The sequence below is a fragment of the Ovis aries genome, chromosome 19, assembly GCF_016772045.2.
Source record: "Ovis aries strain OAR_USU_Benz2616 breed Rambouillet chromosome 19, ARS-UI_Ramb_v3.0, whole genome shotgun sequence".
NCBI lineage: Eukaryota > Metazoa > Chordata > Mammalia > Artiodactyla > Bovidae > Ovis > Ovis aries.
In genome coordinates this window covers 28,306,534-28,320,030 of record NC_056072.1, presented here as the reverse complement: position 1 = coordinate 28,320,030, position 13,497 = coordinate 28,306,534, and the positions used below count along the sequence as shown (strand labels likewise).

The 13,497-nt window shown below is 42.9% G+C and overlaps 1 protein-coding gene across 4 annotated transcripts in view; it reads right to left on the bottom strand.

Annotated features, from left to right (window-relative positions):
• The window catches only part of PDZRN3 (PDZ domain containing ring finger 3), a 268,425-nt gene that overhangs the window by 169,377 nt on the left and 85,551 nt on the right, over positions 1-13,497 (bottom strand). The window contains exon 1 of one of the 4 annotated variants that reach the window (XM_042235955.2): positions 1-13,497. This exon is cut by the window's left edge and continues 108,801 nt beyond it; it is cut by the window's right edge and continues 23,051 nt beyond it. The exons of the other annotated variants lie outside the window; for them this stretch is intronic. The gene's annotated coding sequence lies outside the window, so the exon portion shown is untranslated. 4 annotated transcript variants of the gene reach the window in all.

The following is a 13,497-nucleotide window of genomic DNA, read 5'->3' as shown; positions in this document are numbered from 1 at the left end:
CCACCCAGCAGATGCACGGGACATGTTTGCTAACCATTCTCTGAAGGGCTCACCATGTTTCTTACAGTCTCTAGAAAGTTCCTTTATCTTGTTGCTTCCACAAAGACCCACAATGGCCAAACTGCTTTCTTGTAACAAAGTCTATTCCCAAAGAAATGCTGTGTTTATGAAATATCTCCATATTTTGACAACAATGGTATATAGCTTCCCCACCGTCCCCCCATCCCCATGGGAACACCACTATTTCCTTAAATCTGCTTCGTCCCTTCAAGGCTGACAAGGAACTTGGGTTTGTCTAAAGGTCACTGACTTTATCATATTTACATAAAATAAAACAAAAAGCGATTATTCCTCAGAGGAGGCATTCCTCTCACATTTGGGTCCTTAAAAAGATTTTTATGTTACAAGTCACTTTCTGGATTACTAAATTTTGGGCCACAAAACAACGTATCTTCAGGGAAGATATGTTAGTTTGAAATGTTTTCTATCAAAGAAACTTTGGCATGTCTGTAGGGTCGCAGGAGTGAATTGAAGTCACTCGGTCGTGTCCGACTCTTTGTAACCCCATGAACTATACAGTCCATGGAATTCTCCAGGCCAGAATACTGGACTGGGCAGCCTTTCCCTCCTCCAGGGGATCTTCCCAACCCAGGGATCAAACCCAGGTCTCCTACATTGCAGGCAGATTCTTTACCAGCTGAGCCACCAGGGAAGCCCAAGAATACCAGAATGGGTAGCCTATTCCTTCTCTAGGGGATCTTCCCAACCCAGGAATTGAACCGGGGTCTCCTGCATTGCAGGCGGATTCCTTACCAGCTGAGCTATCAGGGAAGCCCAGAGTCACTGGAGGAAATCAGTCAAAAACGAGGTTGTAGGGGGTTAAAAATGGCCACACATTCCCTGCTGCTCCTCTCTCCAAGAGATGCTCCTACTTCCTCATTTCAAATCTGCACTGGCCTTTGGACTAATTCTGACCAATCGCCCGCAGGGGAAACGACATGTGAGACTCCTCAGTGAGGTCTCAAGGACCTCTTGACTTCTACTCTTCCCTCCTGATACTCCAAGTCAAACGTACTAAGAGCCCACTTCAGCCTCAAGGAACAGGAAAGCCTACAAGGAGAGAGGAGCCCAGTCAATACCCAGCACTAATAGCTAAACTCATGGTTGGGACCAACTTAGACATCAGACCCAGCTGTCACTTACTAAGTGAACCCAAGGGAGATCAGCGGAAGAGCTTGCTTAAAGAATCGTGAAGAACTATAAACCACTGTTCCAACAACAAACTTGGAGATGGTTTGATACACTGAAACTGAAGGAAAACAACCGGGAGAGACGTATTCTCTATTCCTCGTGGATATATCTGTATAATTCCAAGTGTCAGACATCACTGGAGAGAAGTATTTTAAAGATTAATTTGAAAATGATCAATAAGGGGTTAATAGTAAAGAGCACAAACACTTTTATAGGATAAATGGGAATATATATTGAAAGGCTACAGAGTATTTATGGCTCAGATGAAACTTCCTATGACGTATATAACGCAATAAATGCTGCGTCTCTAATAACAGTGAGGATGGTGTGCACTTAAAAACTCCTGGATTAAAAAAAAAAAAAAACCTGTGAAACAGGACACCAAAAAGGCAGTATTTCTAATTTAGCACATTATTTTGTATGTGATTTGCCTCAAACCGTATATATGTAGAGCAGAAAAGGTTAGACTTCTAGTTCTTTACCTGCGTCTATAAAAGTTTACGTATTGATGATGACCCCTTCCAAAACAAAACAGGGTTTTGAATTTTCTCACCGGGGAAATGAGAGAATCAGCCTAGATATCTGGTATTTTATAACATGATAATAAAGTATAATAAATGACTGGAGACTACAATTTGGTAAATGTTACTTTAAGGAGGTACAAGAGCTATATTTATTTTCTGTAAACAACTGCTGTTAATTACATTGCTGACTGAGATGCCTGTGTACCCGATTCTTAAAATAGAATTTAACCATTACAAGCAATAAAGGAAATGAAATAATTTATTCTAATGTACACTAAAACTTCTTGAGAAGCAGAAAGGTTATGGGAACTTGTGGGCAGTTTTTAATTCCATTTATGGAGGTTGAAAAGGAATGTGAGCTGAGTTTTAGCAAAAAAAAAAAATGTTGCCTAACCTCATGAATATTTGTTCTAAATAGCTTTCGAGTCATCTAAATATGACTCACCTGTGGCATACACAGATTTAAAACCCTAAGAGACTCTACTTTAAAAATATCTTTCTATCTATCATAGGTACATATGTCCACTGTAGAAAAACAAGATAAAACCTCTCATTATCTCACCATTCCAAAATGGCAAATTACCTAAGAGTCACCTCAAGTTAGACAGTGGGCTAATTCTTCACATATATTAGTTCATTTAATCCATCTAAGCCTCTGAGTTATGTACCAGAATTATCCCCATTTTACAAATAAGGAAACTGAGGCAGAGAGAGATATAAAGTGACGTGAGTTTCATGGTCCAATAGGCAGTAAAAGAAAAATCTGGGTGCCCAGGCTTATGTCTCCGAGTCTGAATCACTACATATGCTGCTGCAATGGGGTTGTCAATTTCCTTTCAGTCTTTTTTCTGCATTATTTCTATGATGCATACATACTGGGCTTTCACTGAGATTTTTGCTGTTGTTAAGACACCTAACAACCATCAGGCAGGGTCTCACCTTTGTCACAGTCTTTCCAGCTGTCCCCAAGCCCTACAAAGTGGCTAAATTAGCTATTTCAAATGTTGTGTTTAGTACAATGTGTTCCATAGGTTACTGAGTGCAAGGACTATATCTTATTTTAAACTCATCTCCCAACTCTCAGATACCATGTGAAAGTTTGTAAATGCTGGAAACATTTGGGAGTCTGACATATTTCCAGCAGAGAGGTATCTGAGATGAGGAGGATTACAGTAACTGCTTTTAATGCTTTGGAACTATTCTAAACCCTAAGCTACTGATGGGAGAGGTGTCATCAGAAACTAATGTTGTGCGGAAAACAAATAGAAGATAAGAAAAGCCTGCAGTTTCTTTGGAGTGGAAACTATCAACAATGGAGTCAGTATTGGACCAGGTGTCCAAAGCTTTATAAATGGCCAAAGTTTTATAAATAACCAAATGCTCACTTTGATAGCATGATTAAATAATTATGGACAGAGAGATGCAAAGCAAAAGAGAAATCAGCAAGATACTGTATAGGTCTCTCTGGATGAGCAGACAGCAGGGGCTCGGTAGCATCTGGGCAGGAACATGTTGCTGGGAGCATAAACCCTACCATCTTATCATCACACGGCCTGGGTTTCAGTCCCAGTCCAACCACACCATATCTTCAGCAACCAATTTTTTTCCAGCAGATTTATAAGTTAAATGTAAAGGAATCTTTCATTAGATCAAGGCACAATAAAGGGAATTCTATGACCTCCCTGCCAATGATCAACACATGAAAACACACTGACTTCACACAGTTATGTGGAATGTCATCAAAATTGATGCTTCACACTCCCCAAGCACTCATGTGACTTTTAAAACTGTAGTTGGCCAGGGAAAATTATGCCTTCCTGCTATGTGTACCACAAGTGTCTGGCATTTTCGACCACACTGAATATTATTCTAAGATTCATATTTTACCGGTATAAATGCAAATATGCCCAGTTCATGTTCATGGACAGCTTCAAGAAGGCAAAGATGCCATTCAGAAAGAATCCCCAAGGGCTCAGGGAAGCTGCTTTCTACTTCCAGGCATCTCTAGCAGCTGTGTGCCAGGACAAAGAGCATCCAGAGCTGAGAGGGAGCCAGGCATCCAACTGCAGCAGGCAGGCACACCCAAAGCCCTGCCCGTCCCTGGGAGGCCAGGACCCAGTTCAGCATCTCCCAGGAGTCCTCCTCAGAACCAGGAGGGCAACTGCTGCCGTGAGAGAGGGCGGCACGGAGAAAGGAGGGAGTTCCTTCCTACACAAACCAGGCAAAACTGAAGCTGGCGTTGAAAACAAAAACGGCCTCTCGTCCAGCCTTCATATTTATTCTTGCAAATTTACAAATGTTCCTGGGTTCTGTGCGTGTGCGTGCATGTGTGTGTGCGTGCGTGTGTGTTTCAGTCTTAACCGAAACTTAAAAGGGTAGGCACTGCTGACAGATAAAAGATTCCGTCTTTGCGTCAGTTTTTTTCACTTCTTCCACAGTTATTTCCAGGAAAAGCTCTCAAGGCAGCTGGCACGGACAGATGCTGCAGGTGTATTTCATAAAAGCAGACCAACTGTTTAACTTAGAAATGAAGCTCACTGTAGGGAAGGGGCTCAGGTCAGTCCTTGGGGCTGTAACACAGGATATCTGACACCTTCACATCTAAAACAGACTCTTCCAGACTAACAAGCATACAGAAAAGAAAGAGCACTTCCCTGCCTAACTCAGATTCAGTACTTCTACTATCGTCATTAAAATAAATGCATGTCCATTATAAAAAAAATTAAAGAATTAAACATGTATAATGAACTAGTTCAAGTTTCCTATGTTTGCCCAACATGACCTCCAACCACAATTAAACAATGCTTTTCCACACTGTAGGTCAACACACAAGCTACCCCATGTGTGTTATTATTTAACACAGATGAGGTCACATGACACATTATATTTTAAAACTTGTCCTTTTACTTTATTGGAAACTGTTATGCATATTTGAATCTTAAAGAAAATTATACAGGAAAGCTCTCAAAGACACTGTTCCTTCATCAAGCCAGATTACTCCATTTTCTGACTTTTTACCACTGACCACCTTGAAGCTTCACTGTCTGGACTTTTTTCCTGAAACAACCGAGTCAAGGAGATGCCTTGGGATTTAGAAAAAGTGTAAGAAAACATGCTGCATCATCAGGTAATTGGTTTGAAAAGGAAGAAGCTTTGTGTGGGAGTCACTGTTCATCGCATGTTCTGGGGAGTGTATTATGAACTGACATCAACATGTGGTCTGTTTTCCCACAGATCTCAGAATTTGCCTGGGATGTGATATGGAAGCTGAACCTGATTCTGTACCTTTTTATCAAGATCTCCACAGCCATTTTCTCTATTTCAAGTACTTACACGCACGCACACACACACACAAACGCATAAAACAACAATAACAAAACAACAGAAACAATTTGCAAGGGAAACAAAAGTAAAGAAAAGACATCCACTTAGATTATTCTGCTCATTTCCCACCAGGCCTCACGACATGACTTGTTTAATCACAAGAATAAAGCCAAACGCTAACTTTTACTGAGCCCAAGTAGAACCTGTGTCTTATGACAGGGTATATAGGTGGGGACAGGTAAGCTGGAGGGCAACCCCCAAAACCCCACACAGAGATGAGGGTCCTGACACACATTATCTTAAGCTATTATGCTTTATCTCTTGTGCCATCAGAACCCCTTTCATTAGCACCATAAGAGGTGGTGAGAAGTGCATCTTGTTTCGTAGTTAGGTCATAATCTAGGAATCAGAGTTTAAGAAACCCTTTGGAGAAGGGCAGATCGCACGGAAAAATCTTGTCAGCTACTGCTGCAAAGGTTATGAATACCAAGTTTTAATACAACATTGTATCACTTCAGCTACTACAGGAGAAAAAAATGAACAAAAGGTTAGACTGCTCAGAAATGCCTGAGTGCCTGGGACATACACAGTAATTTTCCTCCCATTTATTAAGCACTTACTACATGCCAGGTGCAAGGAGGAAACAAACGCAGCAGACCAGGCCAGAAGGAAGTGCCAATATTCACCCATTCTGACCCACAGTGAAAAGACAATCCATATGGCTTCCCCTAGCAGTTCTAGTCCCTGAGACATTCTCAACTAGAAACCACTCAAACATGCAGCCAAAAACATCCTGAACATTAAACACCTAGGTGACAGCAACGTTTTGAAAAACATGCTTTTTCCTTGAAGTCTTAGATTCTAGTATTCTAGTATGGGAGTTTTGCCATGTGCAATGACAGTTTTTTTTACACATTATAATACAAGAACTGAGGGGAGTTAGCTATGGGGTGTGCAGGGAGGAAAGCCACTACTTTAAAAAAAATAGATTAAAATGTATATTTAAACAAAAGACAAAAGAACAGGGATTTATTCACCTTACTTAAAATAACAGATGTAAGAAATAACACATCTTAAATGCTAATTTTCATACAATGTTCAAAATAATTCAATCTGCAAATAGTGAATTCAAATTCACCTATGGTAAGGCCTGAGGTGCAACTGCCACTGAGGTATTTTGCACACAATTCAGGTTAATACAACTAAGGAAAAGCAGAAATCAACTGGCATTGATCATTCTGAATCAAATTCAGTCAATGTTATGTTCAGGAGGCTAGTTCAAAGAAAGCCACAACTACCACAGGCTTGGGAAGAGTAAGAACTCTCCACTGCTATTCCAATTGGAAATTAACAAGTTGGCAGGTTACAAGTTCTGACTCTTGACCATGACTTGCTTGATGAGAATGAAGTGTACCTTTTGGTTCAGGGGAAAGTCACTGCTTTTTTTTTTTTTTAATATAATTTTAGAGTATAGTTGGTTATATCTTACACTAAGATCATGGCATTTGGTCCCATCACTTCATGGCAAATACAAGGGGAAAAAGTTAAAGTAGTGACAGATTTAATTTTCTTGGCCTCCAAAATCGCTGTGGATGGTGACTGCAGCCATGAAATTAAAAGACAGTTTTGCTCCTTGGAAGGAAAGCAATGACTAACCTAGACAGCTTATTAAAAATCAGAGACATCACCTTGCCAACAAAAGTCTGTCTAGTCAAAGCTATTGCTTTTCCAGTTGCCACATATGGATGTGAGAGTTGGACCATAAAGAAGGCTGAGCACCAAAAAATTGATGCTTTTGAACTGTGATAGTCCCTTGGACTGCAAGGAGATCAAATCACTCAATCCTAAAGGAAATCAACCCTGAATATTCATTGGAAGGACTGATGTTGAAGCTCCAATACTTTGGCAATGTGATGTGAAGAGCTGACTCACTGGAAAAGATCCTGATGTTAAGAAGGACTGAAGGTGCACTGTTTTTAATAGCCAGGACATGGAACAACCCAGATGTCCATCGGCAGAAGAATGGATAAGAAATCTGTGGTACATATACACAATGGGATATTACTCAGTCATTAAAAAGAATACATTTGAATCAGTTCTAATGAGGTGGATGAAACTGGAGCCTATTATACAGAGTGAAGTAAGTCAGAAAGAAAAACACCAATACAGTATACTAACGCATATATATGGAATTTAGAAAGATGGTAATGAGGACCCTGTATGCGGGACAGCAAAAGACACAGGTGTACAGAAGAGTCTTTTGGATTCTGTGGGAGAAGGCGAGGGTGGGATGATTTGAGAGAACACATTGCAACACGTATATTATCATATGTGAAACAGAGCGCCAGTCCAGGTTCGATGCATGAGACAAGGTGCTCAGGGCTGGCACACTGGGATGACCCTGAGGGATGGGATGGGGAGGGAGGTGGGAGGGGGGTTCAGGATGGGGAACACGTGTGCACCCATGGCTGATTCATGTCAATGTATGCAAAACCACTACAATATTGTAAAGTAATTAGCCTCCAATTAAAATAAATAAATTTTTTTAAAAAGGAGGACTGAAGCCAAAGGAGAAGGGGGAAGCAGAGGATAAGATGATTATATAGCATCACCGACTCAATGGATATTAATTTGAGCAAACTCGGGGAGATAGTAGAGGACAGAAGAGGCTGGTGTGCTGCAGTCCATGGGGTCAAAGAGTTGGACATCGCAACTCTGTTCCCTATGATGTAAATGTCCTCAGGGTGGGTTGTTTAAAGCTTGTTTCTTCATAAATAGAATGGGGAATAGTTCCTTATAGAGTTGTGCCCATTGAGATGATCATTATTTGAGACTTTGTATGTGATCAATAAATGGGAACGATAATTGCTCATCCACCTATCTAATTCCCTGAGTTGGGGTATGACTGTGTTTACTGCTTTCTGATTGTATATGTGGCTGAGGGCTGTAGCCCTCTCCAGGCACCCCTTCGGGTTTAGTGAAACTTTCCAGTAGTCATGTGTGGATGTGAGAGTTGGACTACAAAGAAGGCTGAGCGCTGAAGAATTGATGCTTTTGACCTGTTGTGTTGGAGAAGACTCTTGAGAGGCCATTGTACAGCAAGAAGATCCAACCAGTCCACCTTAAAGGAAATCAGTCCTGAATATTCATTGGAAGGACTAATGCTGAATGAAGCTGAAACTCCAATACTCTGGCCACCTGATGCAAAGAACTGATTTATTTGAAAAGACTCTGATGCTGGGAAAGATTGAAGGCAGGAGGTGAATGAGACGATAGAGGATGAGATGGTTAGATGGCATCACCAACTCAACAGACATGAGACTGAGTAAACTCCGGAAGTTGGTGATGGACAGGGAGGCCTGGCGTGCTGCAGCTGCAGTTCAGACACAACTGAGCGACTGAATTGAACTGAACAACAACACACGGCAGAGAAGAGGCCAGCCAATTCTGACTCCATGGTGAAACTGTTTCTGTGACTTGCTTTTCATTGCTTTTGTTAATATAATTATGCCGAAGGGCCTGCCTCAGAGAATCCTGTCCCTCCACCTGACTGTAAACTAAAGTGCCTTTGTTCAGAACTCTGTTCACCTATAGAAGGCAGGAAGGAAGAAATTAACACATCCCCTGCCCGAGGCTTGCCGTTCTAGGAGATGTTTGTGAGATTAATGGCCCTTTTACTTTGCTTCCTCACCTCCCCCCATCTCTGATCTATAAAAGAATCTGGCATCCAGGCCCCAATAAGATGGTTACTTTGAGGTGCTAGTCCACCATCTTCCTGGTCAGCTGGCTTTCCGAATAAAGTCGTATTCCTTGCCTCAATACCTAAGCAGAATGAGCTTGGATTCGGTAACAAACATAGTTGATTAACAATGCTGATAGCTTCAGATGTACACAAAGTGATTCAGTTACACACACACACAAACATAGTTGATTAACAATGCTGTGATAGCTTCAAATGTACACAAAGTGACTCAGTTACACACACACACACACAAAGTTGATTAACAATGCTGTGATAGCTTCAGATGTACACAAAGTGATTCAGTTACACACACACACATACACACATAGTTGATTAACAATGCTGTGATAGCTTCAGATGTACACAAAGTGATTCAGTTACACACACACACATAGTTGATTAACAATGCTGTGATAGCTTCAGATGTACACAAAGTGATTCAGTTACACACACACACACACATAGTTGATTAACAATGCTGTGATAGCTTCAGATGTACACAAAGTGATTCAGTTACACACACACAGGCGCACGCGCGCACGTGCCTATTTTTAAAATTCTTTTCCCTTGTAGGTTGCTACATAATATTGAACAGACTTCCTTGTGCTATGCAGTAGGTCCCTGTTAGTTATGCATTTCCAACACAGCAGTGTGTGCATGTCCATCCCAAACTCCCTAACTTCCCCCCACCTCCACCAACTATAAGCTGTTTCTGTAAGTCTGACCGTCTATTTCTGCTTTGTAAATAGGTTCATCTGTGTCATTTCTTTTAAGATTCCGCATGTAAGTGATATCTTAAACTTTCTGAACAGAACCGAAGGTCCAGGCTCACCCCCCAGCTCTGCTACTCCCCATGTGAGCACTGAGATGTAACCTCCACCCACAAGCAGGGAGATGAGTTCCCCTCACCTTGAACAGGACTACACACAGGGACTTCATATCTGATGAACACATGAGCTAATCAGTGAATGACTCACACTCGGCAAAATTCACTGGGTGAACGTCAACTGCTATTTCTCTACCTGGGATGACAGTACTAAGTGACCTGAGGGGATTAAATAGATTGTGTGTATAGTGTTTGTTTATCTATAAACCTAAGGCAGCATATTTTTCTGGAAAGTAAGGACCAGCACAGAATGAAGAAAACCTCAACCATGCTCATGTGGTCCTCACTGTCAAGCAAATTTCAAGCCATCTCAAGGTCCTTCAGCAATGCACTGACAGGTATCTGTCCTTGGATCACAGACGCACCAACTTACTCACTTTGAGAAAGAACTAACCAAATAAACCCAGCACACTGCTGCCAGGCCCTTTCACCAGGAAGGAAACGGCTTCAACACAGGCATCTTTGGTAAAGGTTCTCCTTGCTGTGGGATTTCAGGTGAAGCTCAGATTGCAAGGTCTCACAAACTGGAACTCAGACTCTTTTCCAACTTAGCTAAAACATTTTACAATTGCTGTTTTCTCAAGAATTCTGCTGAGAATGGGTCCCCCATTTACATACATATACACAAAATGTCTACATAATATTTAACTGTCTTCATGTTGAAACTCAGCACAGACTTTACCAAATTCTTCTGCAGCTAAATAGCCTTGGAGTCCACGCAGCTTAGGAAAGAGTAGATAGTTGTTAATACAACATATGCACCACGTGAAGAAATAAAACACACTGTGGAAAGAGTCAGAGTTCTGCAGCTTAGAAGTGGGGTAAGAATGTTCAGGCCCAGCTCTGTCCCCACTCCCTGCCTCCCCATGCACTCAGGTTTTTGCCCCTAAAAGGCCCAGCACCATCCTGACAGAGTAGGGGAAACAAGCTGGGACGTGCAAAGACAAGAGCAGGACCCCTTCCACTGCACTCTTGACAACAGCCCAAGCGAGGAATCCTTGCAAGCTCTTGAACAGTTCTCCATTAATTCATCATCCTTAGGATCCAAGAGGAAAATCCACACACCCCCAACAACCTATCCATAACCCCACTCTAGAAAAAAGTTGATTCATTTCATGTCTGAGGTTGACAGTAAAAGCTTTGGAGTCTTAGTGGCAGCAGGCAGTCTTTTCCCTTTAAGCTTATAAGCCTTCCTTGAAGAAAAATGAAACACTCCAAAATGTTTCGATAAAAGGATCCATCCATAAAAGGATGACTCTGCTGCCCTGAAGCCTGGTTTGAGAGTTGTGGGTATTTCAGCCACCATCCCAGTGAAAAGACAGAAAGTCAACTGCTTGGTAAGCATCTGTGGGTGGGAAAGTCTGAGAGAAAGACCCTAGGGACCAGTGAGTGGACAGAGGTGGGGAATGGCTGTTCAAGTCCGCTCACTGCCCTAGCAGCAGCCGTCTGTGCCTCTGTCTGCTCTCATTCCCTCGGCCAGAGGAGAGACTCGGCTGCAAAACAAGTGTGTGGAGGTGGGCGGCTGCCTTAAGAGAAGCAGATGGGGAGACTGAACTTACTGCTGGGTGGGGTGTGGTGTAAGTGGCATGAGGGCTGCCCCCCTGGCACCCTGAAAAGGGGGAAGAGGGTCTTTCTCTGTTGATGCTGGAGTTGTGAGTCCACTTAGGTCTAGTGGCTCAGCCCAGGGACAGAGTCAACCCTGAAGCTTGATTTTATTTATTCTTGGCAAGTCCCAACTTCCTGTTTCTAAGGGGATGGAGGGCTGGGGGGATGGGGGGGTGGAGTCAAAAGTCTCATAAAAAGGCTCCAAATGCTTCTTGGATACCAAAGAGCTCTTACAAAACTACATTTTGATGAGCTACGTGTAAATGAATCAGAAACATATGGATTTCATTTCCTTCATAATACACAGGGGTTTAGGAACGAAGAGGTGGGGGAGGACTTGGCAAGAGCAATCTGGGCTCTGGCGAAAATGTTAAAGGGTGGTGCGGGGGGCGGGGGAGCTTCAGACATTTGCTAAACTGAAATTAAGATGAAGATGATCACACCACCCACCCCTTCCTCTGTGGGCCTTTGGGATCCATCGACCAAGCTCAGATGCTAGTGAGATGGATACTCCGGAGTGATGAGCACTGGGGTCCGGGGCTTTCTCTAATGAGGCTGGGCCCCTTGGAAGTGCTCTGGAACCAGCTGAAAATATGGGCTATTTTGGGACTGCTGGGAATCAGAATGCAGAAGAGAGAAAGGCTTCATGTATGTAGGATTCCACTAAAGGGAACGGAGGCAGCATTTTCTGTAAGAGGTGTCTTACGAGGGTACCACAGCAAAGAAGGAATCCTATGTTTCAAAGCTCACCAATTGGAGATTCTTCGAAGTACCATATCTTGGAGACTTGACTATATCACTAGGAACTTGGTCCCCTTAAATCCCCAGGATTAGGCAGGAGAGGGATGCAGGCATCCACACTACGTACAGCGGTGCTTTCCACTTCGAACTTTCACACATGCGTTTTATTAAGCTAATGAATTATGAGGGGGTAATAAAGAATGAGGAATAAATGAGGTTTCTGGAGTGAGGGTCAATCACTCAACACCTGTTGTGGCTAAAAATTAAATGGACTGCTTTAATTTTTGCCTGTCAGAAAGCTGGTGGCAAGGTCAAGTGGAGAAAGGCAATTCTTGCCAAAGAAGAAAGTAACAAATAAAACAAAATGCAGGGACAGATGCAGGCGAAAGATCTACAGAGAAATGGCAAACAGACAGTACAAGACAGTCTCAAGAATGGATGAGAAAGAATGTTCAAATGACCGGAAAAGAGAGAAAATGGTATGAAGGGTGGCACCTGCCCCAACCCTGGGGCCCATCAGGCACAGAGCTGGCTGGCTCCGGGAGGGACATCAAACATCCCCAGAACCATTTTCTTTTGATATGCCACATGCCTGGTGGCTTATCTCTTCTCGCCTCTGAACACAAGTACAATCACTTTCTGTTGATAATCATGTTCAGCTTAATTACACAGAGGTTGCACTTGAACATTTCCTTCCTTAAGGCTGAAGTGATGCCATTATTTTTCATTTAACTGCAGAATAAGAGGCGCTCTGTTCGCACAGTCCAGGAATTGCTAAGACCACAATGGTGAATAGCCATGGCTGTGCACAACTTCAATTTTCATGATTACTATTAATTAAGGGTCTGTCAAAGGGACAGAATGGGCTCTTTTCTTCTCTATCAGCCAGCATAGACACTCTCACCGAGAGAAGCTGCACGGCAGGAAGGGTGAGTCAGGCTGCCCTGTTGCTTGGGTTCAAAGCCCAATCCTACAAGCCCAGCATGGACACGGTACAGCTGTTTCCACAAGTTCGCACTTCCATAAAGGCTGTGTGCGTGCTAAGTCGCTTCAGTCATGTTCAGCTCTTTGCGACCTCATAGACTGTAGCCTGCCAGGCTCCTTTGCCCATGGGATTCTCCAGGCAAGAACACTGGAGTGGGCTGCCATGCCCTCCTCCGGGGGATCTTTCTGACTCAGGGATGGAATCCATGTCTCTTCCACCTCCCGCACTGCCAGGCGGGTTCTTTAGCACGAGCGCTACCTGGGAAAGCCGAGCCATAAAGGTTGGGTAAAGGCAGGAGGACGGTGCATGTACTCCAGGGACGTGGCGGAGCTGGCATCCTAGAAGACCAAACAGCCCATCATGGGCTTTTCACTTACAGATGGCGGAGGCTTTTCAAAAGGCAAATAGGAAAAGTCCCAAGAACTGGATAAAGAGAAAT